Here is a 23,005-nt window from a genome sequence, read left to right on the forward strand (position 1 = left end):
GGGGGGTGGGTGCTTTACTTATCGAATAACCAGGTTTTTAGCTGCTTTCTGAAGGAGAGGTGGTTCTGTGTAAGGCGGAGGTGGGTGGGGAGAGATTTCCAGGTTCTGGCTGCTAAGTAGGAGAAGGATCTTCCCCCCATGGTGGATCAATGGATGCGCGGGATTGCGGCGAGGGCTTGACTGGACGAACGTAATTGGCGGGTGGGGGTGTAGAAGGATAGTCGTGTGTTGAGGCATTCGGGTCCTAGGTCGAAGAGGGCCTTATGTGCGTGGGTGAGGAGACGGAACATTATTCTCTTGTTGACGGGGAGCCAGTGGAGGTCTTTCAGGTGACCGGAAATGTGAGCTTGACGGGGGATGTCCAGTATGAGTCTGGCTGAGGGGTTTTGGATGCGTTGGAGTTTTTTCTGTAGTTTGGCTGTGGTTCCGGCGTAGAGGGTATTTCCGTAATCCAGTCGGCTTGTGACCAGTGCGTGGGTGACCGTCTTTCTTGTTTCGGTGGGGATCCAACGGAAGATTTTTTTGAGCATGCGTAGGATGTTGAAGCATGATGATGAGACGGCGTTGACTTGTCTGGTCATCGTGAGGGAGGAGTCCAGGATGAAGCCCAGGTTACGTGCGTGATCTGTAGGTATGGGTGCTGTACCCAGGGCCGGTGGCCACCATGAGTTGTCCCAGGCAGAGGGGGATGATCCTAGGATGAGGACTTCCGTTTTGTCAGAGTTCAGTTTTAAACGGCTGTTCTTCATCCATTCGGCTACTTCTTTCATTCCTTCATGTAGATTGGTTTTGGCGGTGTTTGGGTCTTTGGTGAGGGAGAGGATCAGCTGGGTGTCGTCTGCGTAGGAGATGATGTTGTGTTGTCGCGCGATGGATGCGAGGGGACTCATGTAAACGTTGAAGAGGGTGGGACTGAGTGATGATCCTTGTGGTACGCCGCAGATGACTTCGGTGGCCTTTGATTTGAATGGGGGGAGGCAGACTCTCTGGGTTCTTCCGGCGAGGAATGAGATGATCCAGTCCAAGGCTTTTCCTTGTATTCCGACGTTGCTGAGGCGTTGTATAAGGGTGTTATGACAGACAGTGTCGAAGGCGGCGGAGTGGTCAAGTAGGATGAGGGCGGCTGTTTCTCCGTTGTCCAGAAGCGTTCGGATGTCGTCTGTAGCTGCGATGAGGGCGGTTTCGGTGCTGTTTGGCTCGGAAGCCAGACTGTGAGGGGTCGAGGGATTTGTTGCATTCAAGGAAGGCGGCGAGCTGATTGTTGACGGCTTTCTCGATGACTTTGGCAGGGAATGGGAGGAGCGAGATGGGGCGGTAGTTCTTAAGTTCAGAGGGGTCCGCTGTGGGTTTCTTCAGAAGGGCGCTGAGTTTGGCGGGTTTCCAGATTTCCGGGAAGGTAGCGGAGTTGAAGGGACAGTTGATGACATCGCGGAGATGGGGTGCGATGATGGAGTCTGCTTTGTTGAAGATGTGGTGGGGGCATGGGTCGGTTGGCGATCCTGAGTGGATGGAGTTCATCAGGCGGATGGTGTCTTCATTAGTGATTGGGTTCCAGGCGCAAAGGTTGTTAGAATGCTGTTTTGGTTCGGGGGTGGGTGGAGTTGACTGGAGAGACTACTTGCCGTAGATTCCTTAATGTAGAATTATCCCCAGGCGTGAGACTGGATCCGGCCGCTTGGACGGCCGAAACGCGGCAAGAAGGTACACTGGTGAAATAAATTACTTTTTGCACTAAGAAGGTCTGCCCTCGTCATTCTGCAAGTAAGCGGAGACACAGTGTCACGAGTCGAGTTTGGTGATGTGTGTGTGTGTGTGTGTGTGTATATATATATATATATATATATATATATATATATATATATATATATCCACAACCAGGAGGATTTTCGGTGAACACAACAAGCTACGATGTGTAGTAATTCGGAGCGCTGCGAGGCGGCACTAGATGTTTTTAAAAAAAGACCGACATTGGGCACGCCAAACGTACAGAGTGAGGACCGGAGTGTGACTACGTTAGCGACGCAGTTTGTCACATTGAAGAGGCTACACGAACGGGAGATCCGTAAATGGTGGTACCTCTCTACAAAACTATGTGGATGTAGAGAGAGTACCAAGAGGTCTCTGTATCTATACGATACCTGCCTATGAGAACCCGAACCCCCAGTTACTTGAAGAGTGGGCCGAACACACTGGTCACTCATGTAAAGGGATGCTGATTATTCTAATTATATTCGCATGGAGCAATCATGAAAAGGCGAGGAAGGCCATCGATGATTTAGAGGTGGAAATCGCTAAGGATGGAGATAAAACGAAACAATTGGATTTACGGGAGCAGATGATGAAACTTTTGAAGAGTTAAAAATGTGAGCGCGATGAGCGACACTATGCGCAAGGCAGGGTCATTACATTTGCCAGGAGGTATGATGTGCCACGGAGGTCCCTTAAAGATAAATCAAAGCTACAACCACCAGTGCAACCGGAAACCTCAGAATCGGAGGTTACAAGCCCGGAACAGTCTGGAGATGAAAATGCTTGCGCATTAGGGGTCTCATCGAACAGATCCCTTTTTCAAGACTAATTCCGTGTGGTGCGCCAATCCTACCAAAAGATCCGGGGCAAACCGCCAGACCAAAGAGGCACAGGCCAACAAGGAAGGCTGGCAAATGGCGCAAAAAATCGGCAGTCACCACCTGTCACCAGGAGCAAAAAGAAATTCTTTGTACGCAGATAAAGAAGAACGAAACAAGAGGTGAGACCTTAACCATAATTAATTTGACCCCGCGTGTATTAACAGCAGCCGAGGAGGAAGTATTAAAACTGGGTTTTACATTTTGTACCCAAAAGAATCTAGGATACACACAGACTCGGATAGACCTTTTTAAGTTTACAAGGAAACTTAAACTTCATAAGTTCTTTAAATTAAAGCCCAAACAAGAGAGTAGGAAAACGAGAGAGCAGCATTTGGCAACACATATCTTAGTAGAACGGGACTTGCCAGGTATGCAGGTAATGGAAGATCTATTACAAGAAAGTGAAGTGCCGAATACACAACAGGCAATTGGGGGGGTGGTCGGCATAGTCCATCAGAATGCAGTGACCCCATTTAAACCGTCATCGACCTTTCTGCCACAGATGCCGAATGACATTATTGACACTTTCTCGGATGTCAAATAACTTATGAAAATGTGATGCAAGGAACAGGGACGAAAAAAGAGACATCATTTTAATTAAGCACAATCCCAAGCTGTAGAGAGTATCAAAAGCGACAAAACGATTGTGTATAAGCCTTCTGATAAGGGCGGCAACATAGTGCTTCAGACATATGAAGCGTAAATTAAGGAAGCCCTGAGACAATTGTCTGACGAGTCTTTTTATGAGAAATCGAATAAAAATGTGTATCTTGCAAGCATCAACAAGTGTCATGCAATATTGAAAAGTTGGTATGAAAGAGGTTTGAATATTACAGAGGAGTATCTGTTTTTAAGAACGCTCAATCCCATCACACCATGTTTTTATCATCTGCCCAAGGTCCACAAGGACACAGTCACACCGCCGGGTAGACCGATTGTTTCCTCACAATCGAGTCTCCTTGAACATCTCTCTATTTATATTGATAATTTTTTGTCTGAATGTGTGTTGCTATTGAGATCTTATGTAAAAGACTCTAAAGATTTTATGAAGATCATAGAAAATGTACATTGGCAGGATGGGGACCAAATGATTGTTCTCGATATAACTAGCTTATATACATGCATAGCACATCATGATGGTATGGAGGCTGTGAAATATTTCTTGCGGAACAGGCCAGCCAAATTCGCACACCGTAATGACATGGTGTTGGAATTTCTAGATTTCTGTTTAAATCATAACATCTTCTTGTACCAAGGTCAATATTACCGTCAAACCTCTGGAACGGCGATGGGCACCTGCTTCTCCCCCAGCTATGCGAATTTATTCGTAGGCTGGTGGAAGGAGCAGGTGGCCTGGGTGGTGCAAAACAGCGATTGGACACAGAGGATAGTTGTGTGGCATAGGTACATAGATGACCTCTTCATCATTTGGAGAGGGTCTCCAGAGACTGCTGGGCAGTACATTGCGAAATTAAATACAAATGATTTAAATCTAAAATTTAGTGCAGATATAAGCTCGTCATCAGTACATTTTCTAGACCTAGAGGTGTGTGTAATAGATGGCATTTTGAACATTAAATTGTTTCGAAAGCCAACCGCGGGTAATTCAATATTATATGAGCAAAGTAGTCATCCCGTGAAATTGGTACAGAGCATCCCCTATGGGGAGCTCTTACGTATCAAAAGGAATGACACAAGGGAAGTGGACTTTGAAGTACATGCTATTGAATGTATGAATAGATTCAGAGCACGGGGATATGAGGAATCTACACTCCAAAATGCATTGACAAGAGTGAATAAAATCCCCAGAAGTCAATTGTTGAAAGAAAAGACTAGAGTAGCTGATGAGAACAAGTTTCGTATGATCACCACATTCTCAGATGATGCGGGGGTCTTGAGACAGATTTTCAAAAAGAACTGGAACCTTTTAAAATTGGATCCAGTCATAGGAATGGATATCCCGAGTCAACCGCTACTCACTTTTAGAAAAGCTAGGTCGTTGAGAGACTCTCTTACCAGTAGCTACCAGAGCAAAGAAGTGCCAAACCTGTTGGCTAACAGGATGCAGGGATTTTATCTCTGCGAGAAACGCAAGGCCTGCTCTGGAAGAAAAAAGGTTCTATCATATAAGATTCCAGGCACAGATAAACCCAAGAAAATAAAGAAATTTCTAACATGTAGCACACCATACACGGTTTACTGTCTAGTCTGCCCCTGCGTCTCCAATATATTGGAAGTACCATCCATGAAACGAAGAAGAGGGTTCTAGAACAAACTAGGGCTATAAAGAACTGTGATGTGAATTATCCGGTAACCCGTCACTTCCAGAAAGAACACAACAGTGACAGGAATCTTTTGTCTTTTTTTGCGCTAGACCATGTTCCGTCACACCCTAGAGGAGGAGATAGGGTGATGACACTAAGAAGACTAGAGTCTAGATACATTATTGACCTGCAAACAAAAAACCCTGAAGGCCTTAATACTCATGAGGAATTAGCAGTAAATTTGGGGAACTGAGAGGAAAATGTAGGCTAGCATGATCAGCAATGTATTGTACATGAATCTGTATGTTTTTTGGAATACACATGTATAGTTTTAGAGGGAATGCCCTTCCAGGGCTTTAAGGAAGAATAAAGCCATGTACGATGTAATCTGCAGAATTGATGGTATTGTAATTGCGAATCAAATATTGGAAATACCCATCTATGGGTTCAATGTATTTTGAATAAGTACATAATATGTTTTACATCGTAAACTTGTTCAAATATGGCGCCCATGTATTTATACGTGTAGTCCTCTTTCTATACATGTGGTTCGTCGTAAATGTAAGGACATAAAAATGGCCGTTTCGGGCGCGCCAATTTACCATTGATAAAGGCGACTGCCGAAACGCGTCTGGACACTGTGAGTTCTTAAATAAATAACTTGAACTCGCCCCTGAGAGTGCTTTTTTCTTCGTATTGAGGCAAGTTTGGAGCAAACATTTAAGCGGGAGACACCACCCGTGAAAGCACCCGTTCTCGAGTGCATGAAGCTGGTGTAATCAAGGGAGCTTTCATATATATATATATATATATATATATATATATATATATATATATATATATATATATATATATATATATATATGTATATATATATATGTGTGTGTATATGTATATATATATATATATATATATATATATATATATATATATATATATATGTATATATGTGTATATATATGTATATGTGCTGCAAAGACTCGTCCTTCAGTTTCTCACCTGAAACAGACAGCCAGAACACGCAAGAAGACGAGGTAGATGTATGTATATGTGTGTATCTGATAGAGACTACTAGCCGCAGATTCCTTAACGTAGAATTATCCCCGGCGTGAGACTGGATCCGGAAACTTTTTTTCCCTGCGCGCTGGGGGGACAGCATCACGCAGCTTCGCCCAGGCGTAGCCCGCGTACGTGACGTCAGCGAGATCATATAAGTCCCACCCCGGCGCGCCTACGTCAGTTTTTTTCCTTTTCCGCGTGCAACGCGGATCCGGTTCTTGCTCTGGGCCTGTTTAGGCCACTTTTTCCTTGTTCTTTTGTGTATTGTGGGTACAGTGCGCGGATGCCTTCGGGCTTCAAAAAGTGTTCTTCTTGTGGGCGCTTGATGTTGGCGACGGTCACTCACTTCATTTGCATGTCGTGCTTTGGGGAGGATCACGGCTCCAAAGACTGCGAGGCATGTCCGCAGTTGAAGCCAAAGTCGCGGCGGGAACGCCACATGAAACTCCTCTCGGCTCCCATGTCCAGATCGGCTTCGTCTCCTTGCTCTGCTTCTGCGGTGGGTTTTCGGAGCGACCGCTATCGTCGCCGTCATCCATCTCCTGTGCCGCAAGAGCGTTGCTCCTCTGTGGGTAAGTGTCGCAGTTTGTCCCCAAGGGCTGGTTTTCAGCCTGTTGGGGGCGTGGGCTCTCCCCAGATGATGCAGCCCCGCATTTAGTCCCCCTATCCACCGTTCCCCGGTGAGGAGCGTCGAGAGCCCAAATGGAGACATATGTGGCGGCTCTGCAGGCCTTACTGGCTTCTCCTTCTTCACCTCCTGAGACGTCGATGGATCCCTTGCGCCATGCAGGGACCTCCGCTGCATAGCCGGCGCCTTCTGCCCCGGCGCAGACTTGTTCGGCTCCAGGTTTGTAGGATGTTGTGCTGTTGGGGTGCGGCCCTTCGGGGGTCCCTCCTTTGCACCACGTCGCCTCTGCCTCGCCGCAAACACCTGCGGGAGTCCCTGTGGTGTCGCAGGAGGTGGCCGTGGCTTAGGCCGCATCCCCGAGCCCCACTCTGCCCTTTCGACAGGTTCAGTCTGAGGCCGAGGTGAATCCGCTTCAGCGCTGGCAGCTGCTGGCCCATGCGGCGCCACAGGCGTCGGCGGACCCCTTTCGTCCGGTCATGGGGCGAGGCTGGAGATGGACCCCTCATCCCTCCACGCAGGCAGCTGCCTCGTTGGAGGTCAAGTCGGCCCTGGCGGCGCCACAGGGGTCGGCAAGCCCCTCTCGTTCTTTTATGGGGCGAGGCTGGCGGGGTGCTCCTTGTCGGTCCCCAGGTCCCTCTCGTCCCTCCGTGCAGGTAGCTGCCTCGTCGGAGTTCGAGTCGGCCTTGACGCCGCCGTGGGGGTCAGCGGACCTCTCTCGTTCCCCCATGGGTCGGGGCTGGCGACGGGACTCCTTGTCGCTCTCTGGGTCCTTCTCGTTCCTCCACGCAGGCGGCTGCCTCGTTGGAGGTCGAGTCGGAGCCAGTCCAGCCCCGGATGATGATGACGCCCTACTCCAGGTCGCGGACTCTACCGCGCCAGACAGGCATCAGGGGTTGGATTTGTCCTTGGTTGTCCCCTCTTCCCCAGAGGTTGGGTGCCTTCTGGTGTTGTCCGGAGACAGGCCGCCGCATCGTGGCTCTTTCCCCGGCGTCGTCGAAAGACTGATCCGTGCCGTCGCCGCGGTTTTCGCCAGAGGAACCACAAGTCCCCCACTCTAAGGCACCTCTTTCTCCTTTTCGGGCCTGACCCTTGCCCACTCCGGTTGGTTTCGGAGACGGCCACCTTAGCTTACAGCCGTCGGCCATGGAGGAGCTGCTTTTTCCACCACAGGGCCCTACGGAGGTGGGTTTGGCCTTCGCTCGCTCTGTTTCCACGGCTGAGGGAATTTTGCGCATGGAAGATCCGACAACCCATTTCCCCGTGGACCGTCTTTTGGAGGTTCTTCACCAGGGCTTTGGTGAGAGGGAGCTGCTGCTCCCCTTTGAAGGTTCGCTCAATTCTCCGCTGACGGGGACTTGGGGGTCTCCCGCCATGGGGGGTCCGGTGCCTCAGCACCTTCTGCACCGGCACCTTCCAGCGCCGCGTGACCTGGCATGTCTTTACCTTCACCACTCTGCCAATGGCCCCCTTTTGCGGACCGCCTTTTCTTCCCTGCCGTCGCTGTTGACTCCACCTTCCCGGGAGGCCCGCTGGCTGGACTCATGGGGCCGCAATATATTTGCCCCCAACATATTTGGCTCTGCGGGCCCTGAACACCTTATGTGTGGTGGCTAGGGCCACGTCTTGCTTGTGGGACTCGGCGGAGTCCCTTGGAACTGCAGCTTCGCAGGAGGGTGCTGGGGTTGACTTGAGACACCATGCGCTAGAAGGCCTGTAGCTGGCGGCGTTTGTTCTCCGCTCTGGGTATCTCGGAGGTGATGGGTCGTGTCATGGCCTCTTCAGTTGCCCTTCGCCGCCATGCTTGGCTTCAGGACAGTGTGTTCCCGGAGAATGTGCGGGAGCGGCTGGTGGATCTTCCTTGTGATGGCACCTACTGTTGAACGCCCTGGCGGACTCGGCCATTTAGAGGTTCTTGGCGGGGCTCCGTCGTCCTCCTCCTCCTTCTCCCCCTCAGTGACCTGTATGTTAGTCTGGAATTTGTGTGCTGTTCTTTGGTTACAGCGAGTCGCCCCAGTTGTGTGCTTTCTGTGCCTGAGAGTCCTCCTTGCTGGGACTGTGGCTTTGTTGGCTGCTGGCCGGCCCTTCTTCTGTGTGTGTGGTCTGTTGAAATCTGTTCATACCAGTTGGGAATGAGACTAGGCCCCCTGTTCTCCGCTGGCTGCTTGATAAGCCTTTGACAGGGATTTTTTCCCCCGTTGCTCTTTCAGCTGTCTTCTGCTGCAGAAGTTTCTTCCTAAGAGGGTTCCAACGTTGGGACTAACATACCCTATGTGGGGTACTGGTAGCTTGCTATGTGCTGGGGAGTTGTGGTCGCCTTCGGGCCTTTGCCCTCTGTGGTGTTTATGTACTTCCAGATGCAATTCCTATTGCTGAATGTGATTGCTCGGGTGACACCCGAGGTGTCCTCTCTGGGGTTGGTGCGCTGTTCGTCAGGTCTGGCCTGCTGTTTGCAACCTGGCGTCGTGTCTCTGGTCTGCTCCCTTTAGGTCATGTGTGCGTACCCCTTTTTGTGGTGTGTCCGGGCCTTGGGTTTGGGAAGTTTCTTGTGTACCTCCTCTTTTTGGGACGCAGCCAACAGGCTTTCTGGGTAACCCAGGCTGTTCTTTCTTCTTCCTTCCTTGCCTTGGCCTTGGCTGGCGGGTCGGTAGCCCTGTAAGGACGTGCGGTGCTTCGACCTCCCCTTGCCATGCCTTGTTTCTTCTGTTGAGGGGAATGGGCTTCCTCTTTTCTCCTTTTCTTCTTCCCCTGCCCCCCGTGGGATCGGTGGCGTTCTGCTATGGGGGTTCCCCTTGCCTGTAGGGACGAGGCTCCTCGCCTTGTCTGTTGGCCTGGTCCCCTGTGGGGTCCTCTGTTATGTCGAGGCCAGTGGGACCTTTCGCAGACCTTCCCTGTGGGTATGGCTAAGGTATCTATATTCCACGTTAAGAAATCTGCGGCTAGTAGTCTTTATCAGATGTACGAGCTACTTACCTTCGGTAACGATGTATCTGATAGAGACGATTCTAGACGCAGATACCTTCACGGCCCACCCTTCCTTTTCCGTTCTGGGAGGCTTTTGACTTCCAGTAGGTGGCTGTGTCTTCTGTGAGTGTGTTCTTTCACTCTTTTGACAGGAGGTTTTATTTTGTCTTGTTCGTGTTCCTTCCTTCCTCCTCTTGCATCTTCGGAGGATGGAGTTCTATGTTCTCCTGTGCCCCTCTGCTCTGGTCCAGATTAGGGGCTTGTCTTCACTTTCTCCCTCCCCTCCCTCTACCCTTGGTTACTGAGGGTTCTGGTCCCTCTGCTGCCTTCTGAGTTGAGGTCATCTCACCTTGCCCTTGCCCTTCTTCCATGGGGGTAAGGGGGGGTGGGGGGAGGGGGAGAGTGGGGGGTTGTCGCGCACTGTGCTGGGATTCCCCTGGAGTTTAGTCGATCCTGTTTGTCCTGAGACCATTTTCCCCTTCGTTGCTCCTGGTTGGGGTTGTAGTCCTGCTGTATATTGTGTTCCTTGTCTCCAGAGGAGGCTTTCTGCATCCTGGCCGGGTGGCTGTTCTACGCTGAACTCTGTTCTTTTTCTTCCATGCCTTTCGTTGTTGCAGTGTTGAAACTGCTTCTTATGATGTAGTTTGTCACATTTCCTTTTCCACTTTTTCTGCTCTTTTACACACTGTATCCATAATCCCACAGTTTTTGTCCGATGGCTCCGCGTTGTGGGGCGGAAAAGTTCTCAGAATTAAACTGACGTAGGCGCGCCAGGGTGGGACTTATGTGACCTCGCTGATGTCACGTACGCGGGCGACGCCTGGGCGGAGCCACGTGATGCCGGCGCGCAGGGATGCTGGGCAAAAAAGTTTCCAGATCTAGTCTCATGCCTGGGGATAATTCTACGTTAAGGAATCTGTGACTAGAATCGTCTCTGCCAGATACATCATTACCGAAGGTAAGTAACTCGTACATCGAATTACCACTCCTTCGTTCTATCCTTGCCTAAGAGATACGGACAACTTTGATAAGCTTGTTGCCAGTGTTGCGCTTTATTTTTTCATTTTATGGTGCAGTCGATCATGACGCGTTTCAGCCAACACAGTGGCCTTGGTCACACACACACATATATATATATATATATATATTTTTCTAGATTGAACATGAGTTAAGAAAATGCACTTTGAAAATACAAATTGCTGCTAAAAAAAAGACCCATTCAGGGCTTAATTATGGTGCAACTGGGGTTGTTAAAGCATTGTATTTTCAAAAAAACTTTTTAACACAAAGTACCAGGCTGATTCACATGTAATAGGTCTAATCTTACACAATGAATTTTCATTAGGATAAATTGTGTAGATGGAATCAGCTTGGGGTATGTCTATATGTGTATATATATATATATCTGAAAGAGACGCGTTAGTGATAGATTCCTTACCTTAGAATATCCCCAGGCGTCAGACTGAATCCGGAAACTTTTGCGTAGCAATACCCCTGCGCGCCGGTAGGCGTCGTCTGCGGCTCCGCGTCCGTCGTCGGCGTCGTGAGCGCCGGGATGACGTCGTCGGAGTACTTAGACGGCGCCCATGCGCGCTGACGTCAGTTCTTCTTTTTTCCGCGCCAGCTAGCGCAGATCCGGAAGAAGCTCTACCCCCAGTCACTTTTTGACTGAAAATTTTGATCCTTTTTGATCTTCTCTTTAGTCGACTGTCTCGACTATCGGTGCCAGGGATGCCCGGGTTCAAGCCTTGTTCGAAGTGCGGCCGACTCATGTCGGTCACGGACCCCCATCGCCGGTGCCTGAAGTGCTTAGGCCTCGACCACGACGATCGATCCTGCTCCGACTGCCGGGCCCTGACGTCGAAGGCTAGGCGGGAGCGGTCCCGCAAGCGTCTCGAGCTGAGGCAGTCGGCCCCGCGCCGCTCCCGGTCCCGGTCCCACGGGAGGTCGAGGGACAGGTCGCGAGATCGGAGTCATCGACGTTCCGGGAGTGGACACCGATCGTCTGGTTCCAAGTCCTCAGGTAAGAGGCATGAGAGGTCGGAGCGACACCATCGATCCTCCGACCCGCCCCGACGCTCGCACGATGCGGCCGGGGACTCGGGCGGCACCGCCCACGCGGCTCCGCGGGAGTCGCAAGCGTCGCCGCCTGCCCCACACCTTCGGGTCCCTGAGCACGGCGCGTCGCAGGAGGAGGTCGAGAGGTACCTCATGGCCATGAGGGCCCTCCCTCCCCAGTCGGTTCCCGTGGCGCCTTCGGGCCGATCGGCTCCGTCTGGAGGTCCTTCCTGGTCGGGCGCTTCGGCCCCGACGACGTCGGGTGCTTCGGCGCCGCGCGACCTCGCTGGATCCGGCTCCGGATCCGGGACCTCGCCGGTCGACCTTACGACCTCACCGGCGCCGTCCCTTCAGGTGTCGTCCCCGGCAGCCGATGTGGTTGCCGCCCCCAATGTTTCCTACGGTCCTACTCAGGAGTCGGAAGGGCGCTGCTGGGCGCCGATTCCGACGCCCTTTGGAGAATTCTATCTCCACGAGGAGGCCCTGGCTGTTGATCCTGGTCTCCAGGAGCCAGGTGACGAGGAGCAGTGGGAGGGGTCCGAGGACCCTCTGGCACGTGATTGCCAGTCACAGCAGGACTGGACATATGAGCTTGGGGAGGCCAGTGGTATTGACACCTCGCCAGACACTGGATTTACGTCGCCCCCGACTGTGGCTTCGGAGGCGGGTTCTGCTTACAGCGTAGTGTTGACGAAGGCAGCTAAGGCCCTAAACCTTCAGCTCCCCGTCGCGGCCGTGAGGACTAATCTCCTCACTGAGGTACTCAAACCGCAGTCCGGCTCCGCGGAGCCCCTTCTGCCGTTCAATGAGGCCTTGTGTGACGTTCTTCTGGGAACTTGGTCCAAGCCCGCCACAGGCCCGCCTGTGGACAGGAACGTGGCCAGACGCTACCGCCCGGCACCGGGCGACCCATGCTTTTTGTCCACCCACCCCACCCCCGAGAGTCTGGTCATCCAGGCCTCTAACTCCCAAACCGCATTCCCGTCGGCCCCGCCCAACAGGGAATCCAAGAGATATGAATAGTTCGGGAAGAAGGTTTTCTCGTCTGTGAGCTTAGGGCTGCGATCTGTGAACACCGCCTGTCTCTTGGGCCGCTACACCCACACCCTGTGGGACACGGTTGCGGAGGTGCTGCCTAGATGCCCGGAGGAGGTCCAAGCTAAACTCAGCCAAGCCCTGGCGGACGGCCGAGATGCAGCACGCTTTTCTATCCGGTGTGGACTGGATACTACGGACTCACTGGGCAGGGCGATGGCAACGACGGTGGCGGTTCGACGCCACGCCTGGTTGAGGTCCGCCAATTTCTCGGCCGATGTCCAGGCCACCCTCCTGGACATGCCGTTTGATGGCCGTCGCCTCTTCGGCGACAAGGCAGACCATGCGCTGGAACGTTTCAAGGACTCCAGGGCCACGGCCAAGTCCTTGGGCCTTACGGCCCCACGCCAGCAATCGGGTGCCTTTCGCTCCTTTCGTGGCCATGGAAGGGGCGCCCCACCAAGTACCGTCAGCCACGCGCCGCAGAATGTCCAGCAACGCGGTGGCGGACGTGGGAACCGCCGTGGCGGTGGTCGGGGACAGCGGCGAGCCCAGTCCACACCTCCCTCAGCAGCCCCTGCCTCAAAACCTTCCTAGTCCGAGTTTTCAGGCCCATGTGACGCCTGTGGGAGGCAGGGTTCGCCATCACCTCTCCCACTGGCATACAGTCACTTCGGACAGGTGGGTGCTGCAAATTGTCCGAAGGGGCTTCTCCCTCCCCTTCGAGTCATCCCCTCCATCCATGCCACCTCAATACCACCGTGTGTCGGGGGATCACTTGCAACTTCTGCAAGAGGAGGTTTCGGCCCTCTTGGCCAAGAGGGCCATCGAGCGCGTTCCTGGGCCAGAAGTAGGACGTGGTTGTTACTCCCACTACTTTCTGGTACCCAAGAAGGGCAAAGGGGGCCTACGCCCTATCTTGGATCTGCGGAACGTCAACGGCTTCCTCCGGACGGAGAAGTTCAAGATGCTCACTTTGGCTCAGGTCCTGGCTGCCCTGGACCCAGGAGACTGGATGGTAGCGTTGGACTTGCAGGATGCCTATTTCCACATCCCCGTCCTGCCGGCCCACTGGCGTTACCTGCGGTTCACGGTAGGCCAAGAGCACTTTCAGTTTACCGTGCTCCCCTTCGGCCTTACCAGCGCCCCACAGGTGTTCACGAAGGTGATGGCGGTGGTCGCAGCCCATCTGCGCAGGCAGGGGGTATCAGTCTTCCCCTACCTCGACGACTGGTTGTTGAAGGCGGGCTCGCCCCAGACAGTCGTCAGCCACCTCCAGACTACGGCCGACCTCCTGCACTTGCTGGGGTTCTCCATCAATGTGCCGAAGTCACACCTGTGTCCCTCTCAGAAGCTCCTCTTCATCGGAGCGGTTCTCGACTCGGCGCAGTTTCGGGTTTACCCACCCGAGCAGTGGGTTCGGGATATTCAGGCTCTGGTTCCCATCTTCCAGCCGTTATCCCGGGTCTCGGTCAGGTTGACGCTGCGGCTTCTGGGACTGATGGCCTCCTGCATCCTTCTGGTGCGTCACGCCAGGTGGCGGATGCGGGCTCTGCAGTGGGACCTGAAGTTTCAGTGGGCCCAGCATCAGGGCAACCTGTCCGATCATGTCCTGATCTCGGAGGGCACTGCGAGACAATTGCAGTGGTGGCTCACGGACCGCGACTGGGTCAGTGGCAGACCCCTCTCCCTACCCCAACCGGAGCACGTAGTTGTGACGGACGCGTCCCTCCAGGGCTGGGGAGGCCACATGGGAGAGGCGGAGATCAGAGGCCTCTGGTCTCCGGCGGAGTCCCGGCTCCATATCAACCTTCTGGAGCTGCGGGCGATTCGTCTAGCACTAAAGGCATTCCTCCCCTCTGTCCGGGGGTGCGTAGTGCAAGTGTTCACCGACAACACCACCGCCATGTGGTACTGCAACAAGCAAGGCGGGGTGGGGTCGTGGACCCTCTGCCAGGAGGCTCTGCGCCTCTGGCAGTGGCTGGAACATCAGGGCGTGACCCTGGTGGTTCAACACCTGGCAGGCTCTCTGAATGCCAGGGCGGACGAACTCAGCCGCCGGTGCATGATGGATCACGAATGGCGTCTGAACTCGGACGTGGCGCAAGGTCTCTTTCGGCAGTGGGGAGAGCCTTGGTTAGATCTATTCGCCACAGAAGAGAACGCGCAATGTCATCAGTTCTGCGCGTTGGAATTTCCAAGGCGGCACTCGCTCGGAGACGCTTTTCGTCGCGAGGGGAGCTGCGGTCTGTTGTACGCCTTTCCGCCTATACCACTTCTGCCCAGAGTGCTGAAGAAGATCAGGCGCGACCGGGCCCAGGTCATCCTTGTGGCTCCGGACTGGGCACGAAGATACTGGTATCCCGAGCTACTCAGCATGTCAGTCGATCCCCCGATTCGTCTGCCTCTTCGGGAGGACCTTCTGTCGCAGCAGCAGGGGACGGTCCTGCACCCGAACCTGTCCAGTCTCCACCTACAAGCTTGGAGATTGAGCAGCGGCAGTTGAGGCCATTTGACTTGCCTCCTGAAGTCTGTGATATCATTCTGGCAGCCAGGCGTCCCTCCACAAAGTCGGTATACGTTTGCCGGTGGAACAGATTTGTGGCATGGTGCACAGCAAAGGCTGTGGATCCTCTCTCGGCACCCCTTTCGGAAGTGCTGCTCTTTCTTCTTTCCCTTGCCCAGCAGGGCTCTGCTCTGGGCACTCTTAAAGGGTACCTTTCTGCTCTATCAACCTTCTTGAGGCTACCAGATCAGCCTTCTTTATTCAAGTCCCCTATTGTAAGTAGATTTCTGAAGGGCATCACGCACATGTTCCCTCCTGTTCCCTTTGTGATGCCCCAGTGGGACTTGAATCTTGTTCTCACTTATCTGATGTGTGCTCCCTTTGAGCCACTGCATAACTGTCCTCTTCGTCTCCTTACTCTAAAGACTGCCTTCCTGGTTGCCATCACCTCTGCCAGGAGAGTGAGTGAGCTCCAGGCTCTTTCTTCTTCTCCACCTTTCCTGTCTGTTCATCCTGACAAGGTGGTGTTACGTACACGACCTTCCTTTCTGCCCAAGGTTGTTACGGCCTTCCACATCGGGCAGTCCATTACCTTGCCCACTTTCTTTCCGCCTCCGCATCCCTCGAAGGAGGAAGAGAGGCTCCACCGTCTGGATCCAAAACGTGCGCTCTCCTACTACCTAGATCGCACACGCCAATTCCGGGTGGATGACCAACTCTTTGTTGGTTACGTGGGCGCAAAGAAGGGTAAGGCTGTGCACAAGAGGACCATCTCTAGGTGGATCATCTTGTGTATCCAAGCATGTTACTCCATGGCGAGGAAGGAGCCCCCGGCTGGATTGCGGGCTCACTCCACTCGGGCCACGGCAACGACAACTGCCCTGGGCCGCGGTGTCCCCCTGCAGGACATTTGCCAGGCAGCTACGTGGGCCTCGCTGCACACGTTTGCAAGACACTACTGCCTGGACAGTCGAGTCCGGAGGGATGGCTTCTTTGGCCGTTCCGTCCTCCAGGACTTTCTGGTGTGATATTGGTTCGCAGACCCACCACCGGGGTTGGTATTGCTGGGGTATCTATTCTAAGGTAAGGAATCTATCACTAACGTGTCTCTTTCAGATGCACAAGTTACTACTTGTGTAACGATATATCTGTAAGAGACATTAGTTAGTGATAGATTCCTTACCGACCCACCCATCCTCCCCGTTCTGCGAACCGATATCTAGGGTTAAGGTCATCCCCTTTCAGGGCCCTAGTTTCATGGCACCAGTGTTAGTTCTATCATGGCTCTGCGTATCTGGCGCGGAAAAGCTGTGTGTCAGAACTGACGTCAGCGCGCATGGGCGCCGTCTAAGTACTCCGACGACGTCATCCCGGCGCTCACGACGGACGCGGAGCCGCAGACGACGCCTACCGGCGCGCAGGGGTATTGCTACGCAAAAGTTTCCGGATCCAGTCTGACGCCTGGGGATATTCTAAGGTAAGGAATCTATCACTAACTAATGTCTCTTACAGATATATCGTTACACAAGTAGTAACTTGTGCATATGTATTAACAGTGACTCCCTTGTATTATTCTTTTTATTACACTTACTCACTTTTTTCACTTAATGTATGCAGCATGGATACACACATTTTGTACACCAAAATACCATGTTACAAGATGGCAACCAATTGTTTAGCCTGTGGTAGTTTACGGTCAACACTCTTTCTATGTTTAATGAAAACCATGTGACCAGTGTATCTGTGTGAAATACTGCAGAACGAGCACAGGGTAACTGACATTAATAAAGCTACGGCGAAACGCGTCTGTCAGGGGGGGGTCTGCACTGAATAAAAGTATTTTCTACTGGATTAACTACTCCCGAGTGTGCTTTCCATTCGAGGTATCAAAGCAAGGATACCTGTTGTGTGTGTGTATATATATATATATATGATTTAGAGGTAAGACAAATGGGTATGTTAGTCCTCTTTTGATGTTCATGCAGGGGTGAAATGTTTAAATACTTTGAATGTACTGCGCTTCAGTAAACATAGAGAAAGGTTTACTCCGAAACGGGTCTGAAATACAAGTCCCCGCGAGTGCTTTCATGTTTTGTGTAGTATAGTGATCTCAAGGAGACACACTTTCTTTAAAATCATGGTTGGGTCAACAGTTGATTTATTGACAATTCTTCAATTATTGCTTTGAGCTTGTGGCATGACATATTGGATTAGTATTGTACTCTTGATGACATCAATCCATGTTTTAGAAATTAATTCTTAGAAATGAATACTGACTAATTTGTAAATACATTACACATGATTGTGGAAACGTTCATAACGAATTACAAATAATGTGTTCCAACCGTATACGTTTGCACATGAGCACTATGGTCGGATTGCTTCTAGGTGTGTCCTTTTTACCTAGTTTTCACTAAGCACATTTTCTTCACAATGATGATCTTTTCATTGTATGGTCTTAAGCACTATGCTTTAATTTGTTCTGTGGTGCAAGTGTTTTTTACGATACACAAACAGAAAGTGACATTGAATTCATGAATTGATGTTATGCCTATCGATTTTGTTATGCTTTTAATCCTGTTTCTACGGGTGATAGAGCTCTCTGTGCACTATTTATTGTTACACCTACTTTGGGCGCGTCATGTGACCAAGCTCCTCCCATGGAGCGAAACGCCTCGAGGAGAGCACTTGCTCTGCACTTTTGCAATTAAATTTTTCACTGCCTTTATTTGATGGATTTGATTACGTTTTACTTTTGAGCCTAATTAATTCAACTGAGAAGAGGTCTGCGCCTGCAGAGTTGCCGCTTTCAAAGCGGGTAGGAGTGCTTTTTGATATATATATCTATATCTATACTACTATTATAAAGAGAGAACTGTGTCCTTTGAGCCAGGTAAACTCGAAAAGTACACCACCAATCCAAACACCCAAGACATCTTTGAAAACCTCAGGGAAAGCAGAGGGACATAGGCTATAAACATTTTAAAAATAAACGTTATTTACAAAATTTATATAAAAAAAAGTAGTCCCTCCAAAGAAGCGTCGGCCGCGACGTGCTTGCTCACGTCAGGAGCACTGGGAGGAGCGGCGGACATGGCGCGGGGGAGGAGCGGTGACCTGAGGAGCAGCGGACAGGCCAGCGGCGGTGCGAGCAGCGAAGAGGCGGACATGGCGCGGGGGAGGAGCGGCGGCAGACAGGCGGTGAGGAGTAGAGTGGCGAGGAGCGGTGAAATGAGGAGCGTCGGCTGAGGTAAGGCTCCGGGGACAATGTCGGGGCAGGCGGGTGTCGGGCCAGGCGGGGGACGGGGAGTTACAACAACACAGGCGGTGAGGAGCAGAGCGGCAAGGAGTGGTGAACTAAGTAGCGGCGGCTGAGGTAAGGCTCCGGGGACAATGTCTGGGCAGCCGGGTGTTGGGCCAGACGGGGGACGGGGAGTTACAACAACACACATCGGCTGAGGAAAGGCAATGTCGGGGCAGGCGGGGGATAGGGACTAACAAGGTGACGGTGGAACATTTTGAAGGTAGTACTGTCCGACCTCCATTGACTCAGGCCAGGAGGGGGTCAGGCCAGGCGGGAAAACAGATCGGCTGAGAAAAGGCAATGTCGGGGCAGGCGGGGGTCGGGGCAGGCAGGGGACGGGGCGGGCGGGGGCACATGCTGCTTGCCAATGTCGGGGCAGGCTGGGGTAGGGGAAGCCTGAATGCTCCTGGACAAGGTCGGGACGGGCTGCTAGTATATATATATATATATATATATATCCATATCCTACTGGCAGTCGCCAGTAGTTAGTTATAGTTAGGATTTTTTTCAATGCAAAATCTCAAAATTGTATTGTGAATAACTTTGGCGCCGGTTGACGAATCTGCCAGAAAATTTCCTCAAATTTGCCTCGCGAAGCTCCGGTCCTTCCTTGAAAGTTTGGGGGGGATTCGTCAAGCGGGGGTCGAGATAAAAGGGGGGTCCCAAAACGTGTTTTCCCCATGTTAATTTCCATAGGGCGGTCGACCTCACTTTTAGCCCGAACGGCTGAATGGATTTCCACCAAACTTGGCAAAATTGTAGGGACTGGTTGCCCGATGTGCCTTTGCTATGTCTCAAGAAATGTGCTCCAGTGGTTTTTGAGTAATTTAGGTTCAAAAAAATATATATATCTATGGCCGCGCCCCGGTACGCACTCGAGGTGCGCACGGAAAGCTGATTGGCTCTCTGGTGTCTGTAAACATTCGAAACAGTCCGGAGCGGCCGCCATCTTGTGTCTCGGTAGGATCGAGACACAAGAGGTGGCAAAAACAAAGGGGGAAATGACCATAAGGGGGCAGAGTAGCCCCCCCCACCCCCGACCCTCTAGGTCTGATGTGGGGGCTATAAAAGAGCCCCGCGGGGCAAAAAAAAAATTTTTTTTTGATTTGCGCCGGGGGATCGCCTGGTACGCGCACCGCGGAGCGTACCGGGGAGCGTTCCATGGGGGAAAAAAAATGATAGTTTTTAAAAAATGTAGCCTTTTTTTATAATTTGGAGGTAGTTCTAAAAAAACTGTTTTTTTTCTTTTTTTTGTTGTTTTATATTTTTTTATGTTTTTTGAACATTTTGTACTTTTTTGGGCTTTTATGAACTATTTTGTATTTATTTTGTTATTTTTATGGGGAGAAACAAAAAACAGGGAATTGAAAATGGCTTAACTGGAGTAAAAAAAAATAAGGAAAAAATTAGGGTTTTTTGGGGCAATTGTGGTTGTCACCAGCAAGGAGGATGAGCTTTAGACTCTGCTCACCATAGGAGATGGTCTTACCACAAAAAATACAGGTGACCCAAATTCTCCAAACCGTGGTTGAATGCAAGGGATTGTCTCCCTTGTCTCTGGTCCCGATGGAGTGGGTTGTTTTCGTTTGGAGGTGCTGGGTGTAGATTGGGGAGGGTTGCTGGCCAGTTCTCTCATCTCTGCGGCAGCATAGTTGTTCGGATGCTTGCGCTGCATGTGCCTAATCATGGTATTATTCCCAAATTAATATTTTTTATTTGGGTTACCCCTTGAAAGTTCCATGTCACAGATAAGGCAAGTCACCTTTGCCGCATTCACTTTCTTTTTTCCCCTCAGGGATGGAAAAAACTCCCATACAATGTGTGGCTTGAATTGGCAAGGGGTATTGTGTTCTTCCAGCCACCCCCTCAACATCCCCTCCTCCTCTTCTTCTTGACCACTAATGTGATGTTGTGGTGGTCCTCTTGGTGGTGGTGGTGGTGGTGCAGCAGATGCTCCAGCTGATGCTGCTACTGTAGCCATTTCAAAGTACAAAATATACCTCAAAGATTTCAAAACAGGTCTTCCTCAGTCAAAGGACAAAGTCAGAATAAGGAAAAAAGGTGGGGTCTTTCATCATTTGGAGAAAAAAAAATATCCTGAACCAATGAGAAGTGTTATTTTCAGGTCACAAGACCAGGGATTATGAAACCAAAACTGTTCTGCACTAATTAAAAGTGCTATTTTCAGGTCACATGACCCAACGCGCTTACGCAACACGGCCTTGGCGCGCCCCGGGTCGTGTCGCGTAAGCGCGGCGGATGTTTACGTCGCGCAATGGTATTCGCTCGAGTGCTTCCGGGTGTGCTTACGCCGTGCGTATCACGCGGACGTGGCTACGCGATACATCACGATGATGTTTTCGTTCGCGGCAATAGCGCTAACAGGACGCTCTCCGGAGCGCGCCCTGGGGCGCTTCAAAAGACTACGCTTTCCGGGGCGCTCACCGGGGCGCACACCCGGGAGCGCTCCAGGGCAAAAAAAATATATATATATATATATATACATTAAAAAAATTGTTTTAAATACAAATATAATATAGGATTCATTCATTTTCAAAAATATTACATTTCATAGCTGTAGACATTTGCTATTAACAAAATTTTGAAATTCACTGAAAAAAACATAGGTTTGGGGCCTTATTAGTTAGGAATTAGCATTTAAAAAAACCTATGAAATTCACTGAAAAAACCATAGGTTTCACACCAGTTATAGTTAGGAATTAGCATTTAAAAAACCTATGAAATTCACTGAAAAAACCATAGGTTTCACACCAGTTATAGTTAGGAATTAGCATTTGAAAAACCTATTAAATTCACTGAAAAAACCATAGGTTTCACTCCAGTTATAGTTAGCTGGAAATTTTACTGACATAAAACCATTGAAATTCCCACGTTATAGTTAGTTGGACTCACTATAACTTGCGCGCCTGCAATGCACTGCTGATGACGTCACATATTACATCACTCATGACATGGTCAGTGACATCACTCATGACATCACTCATGACACCATCCTTGTGAAAGAGTGACAGACCTCCTTTCAGTGTAATGTAACCCTTGAAACACATATTCAAAAATAGAAACTAACATTTTCAAAATAATGGAGATACCCACACCAGTTACAACAACCAATTCAGTAATTCCACCATCTATATACACATCCACTCATTCACCAACAGTTCTATATAGTCACTCATACATATACTCACTCATATGTAGTGATACACATATACATCCTGTTACACACCGACAGTCATCCAAAAGTTACTCACACACATACTCACACATCCAAATAAACTATTGAACATCCATTTATTTGCATATACAACTATACACACACTAGCACATTACTTCTAAGGAAACTTACACATACTTACTCTCTTAAACAATCACTTACAGAAACACATACTTATTTAAACAGGAACTCTTTGAATCTCTCACTCTCACATATACTCACTTATATTCATCAATACTCATATATACTAGATTAAAACATATGTAGTTACTCATAAAGACACTAGTGAGGTAGGCATTCACTCACTAACACACACATATACACACTCATCCACCATACAGTCCTGCACATATGCTGTCTTCAAAACACATACAAACAGTGAGTCAGTCACCAACCCATGCAGCCACTTATACACAAAATGAAACACTGATACATATATTTAAATATTTAGAAATTACTCGCTAATATATGTATTCACTAAGATACACTTAATAAGCCAGTTAACCATCAATATTTTATTAAAAAAACATCCATTTACACACTTATTTAAACATTTATTCTTCCATCGACCTTTACAAATACATATATAAAACATATTTAATTTTCAGAAAGACACACATTCACTGGATGGTGTCATCAGTGATGTCATGAGTGATGTCACTGACCATGTCATGAGTGATGTAATATGTGACGTCATCAGCAGTGCATTGCAGGCGCGCAAGTTATAGTGAGTCCAACTAACTATAACGTGGGAATTTCAATGGTTTTATGTCAGTATAATTTCCAGCTAACTATAACTGGTGTGAAACCTATGATTTTTTCAGTGAATTTAATAGGTTTTTTATATGCTAATTCCCAACTATAACTGGTGTGAAACCTATGGTTTTTCCAGTGAATATATATATATGTATATATATATATATATATATACACACACAAACACGTATATAAGCATGTTTGAAGGTACTACCTACTGTTTTTTAACTAAACATACATATAGGTATTTTGTATATGCTCCGGGGTCTGCACATGTAATCATGTGTATACATGCTCTGGCACATTGAAGCAAGATCTATTGACTTTGTCAATGTTCTTTTGAGTTGATAATTAATTACTACAGAAAGCTAGACCTATTGCATTTGTAAATGGTTGTTGACATAGTGCTAATGCAATACTTCTGTACTGTAAGTCGCTGAATGCATTCCTATTTAAGAGAATGTGTCTCTGTACACTACTTACAATTTTGGCTTGCTTTACCCTTTAGTTTGGGTAAATATATTCTGTTTGGGTAAATATATTCTGTTTGTGGCATGCTCTGAATGGGG

At 49.9% G+C, this 23,005-nt stretch overlaps 1 protein-coding gene across 1 annotated transcript in view; it reads left to right on the forward strand.

Annotated features, from left to right (window-relative positions):
- Positions 1-23,005, forward strand: part of LETM1 (leucine zipper and EF-hand containing transmembrane protein 1) — a 733,094-nt gene that overhangs the window by 705,637 nt on the left and 4,452 nt on the right. The gene's annotated exons all lie outside the window — the stretch shown is intronic.

This window comes from Lissotriton vulgaris, chromosome 3_2, assembly GCF_964263255.1.
Source record: "Lissotriton vulgaris chromosome 3_2, aLisVul1.2, whole genome shotgun sequence".
Classification (NCBI taxonomy): Eukaryota; Metazoa; Chordata; class Amphibia; order Caudata; family Salamandridae; genus Lissotriton; species Lissotriton vulgaris.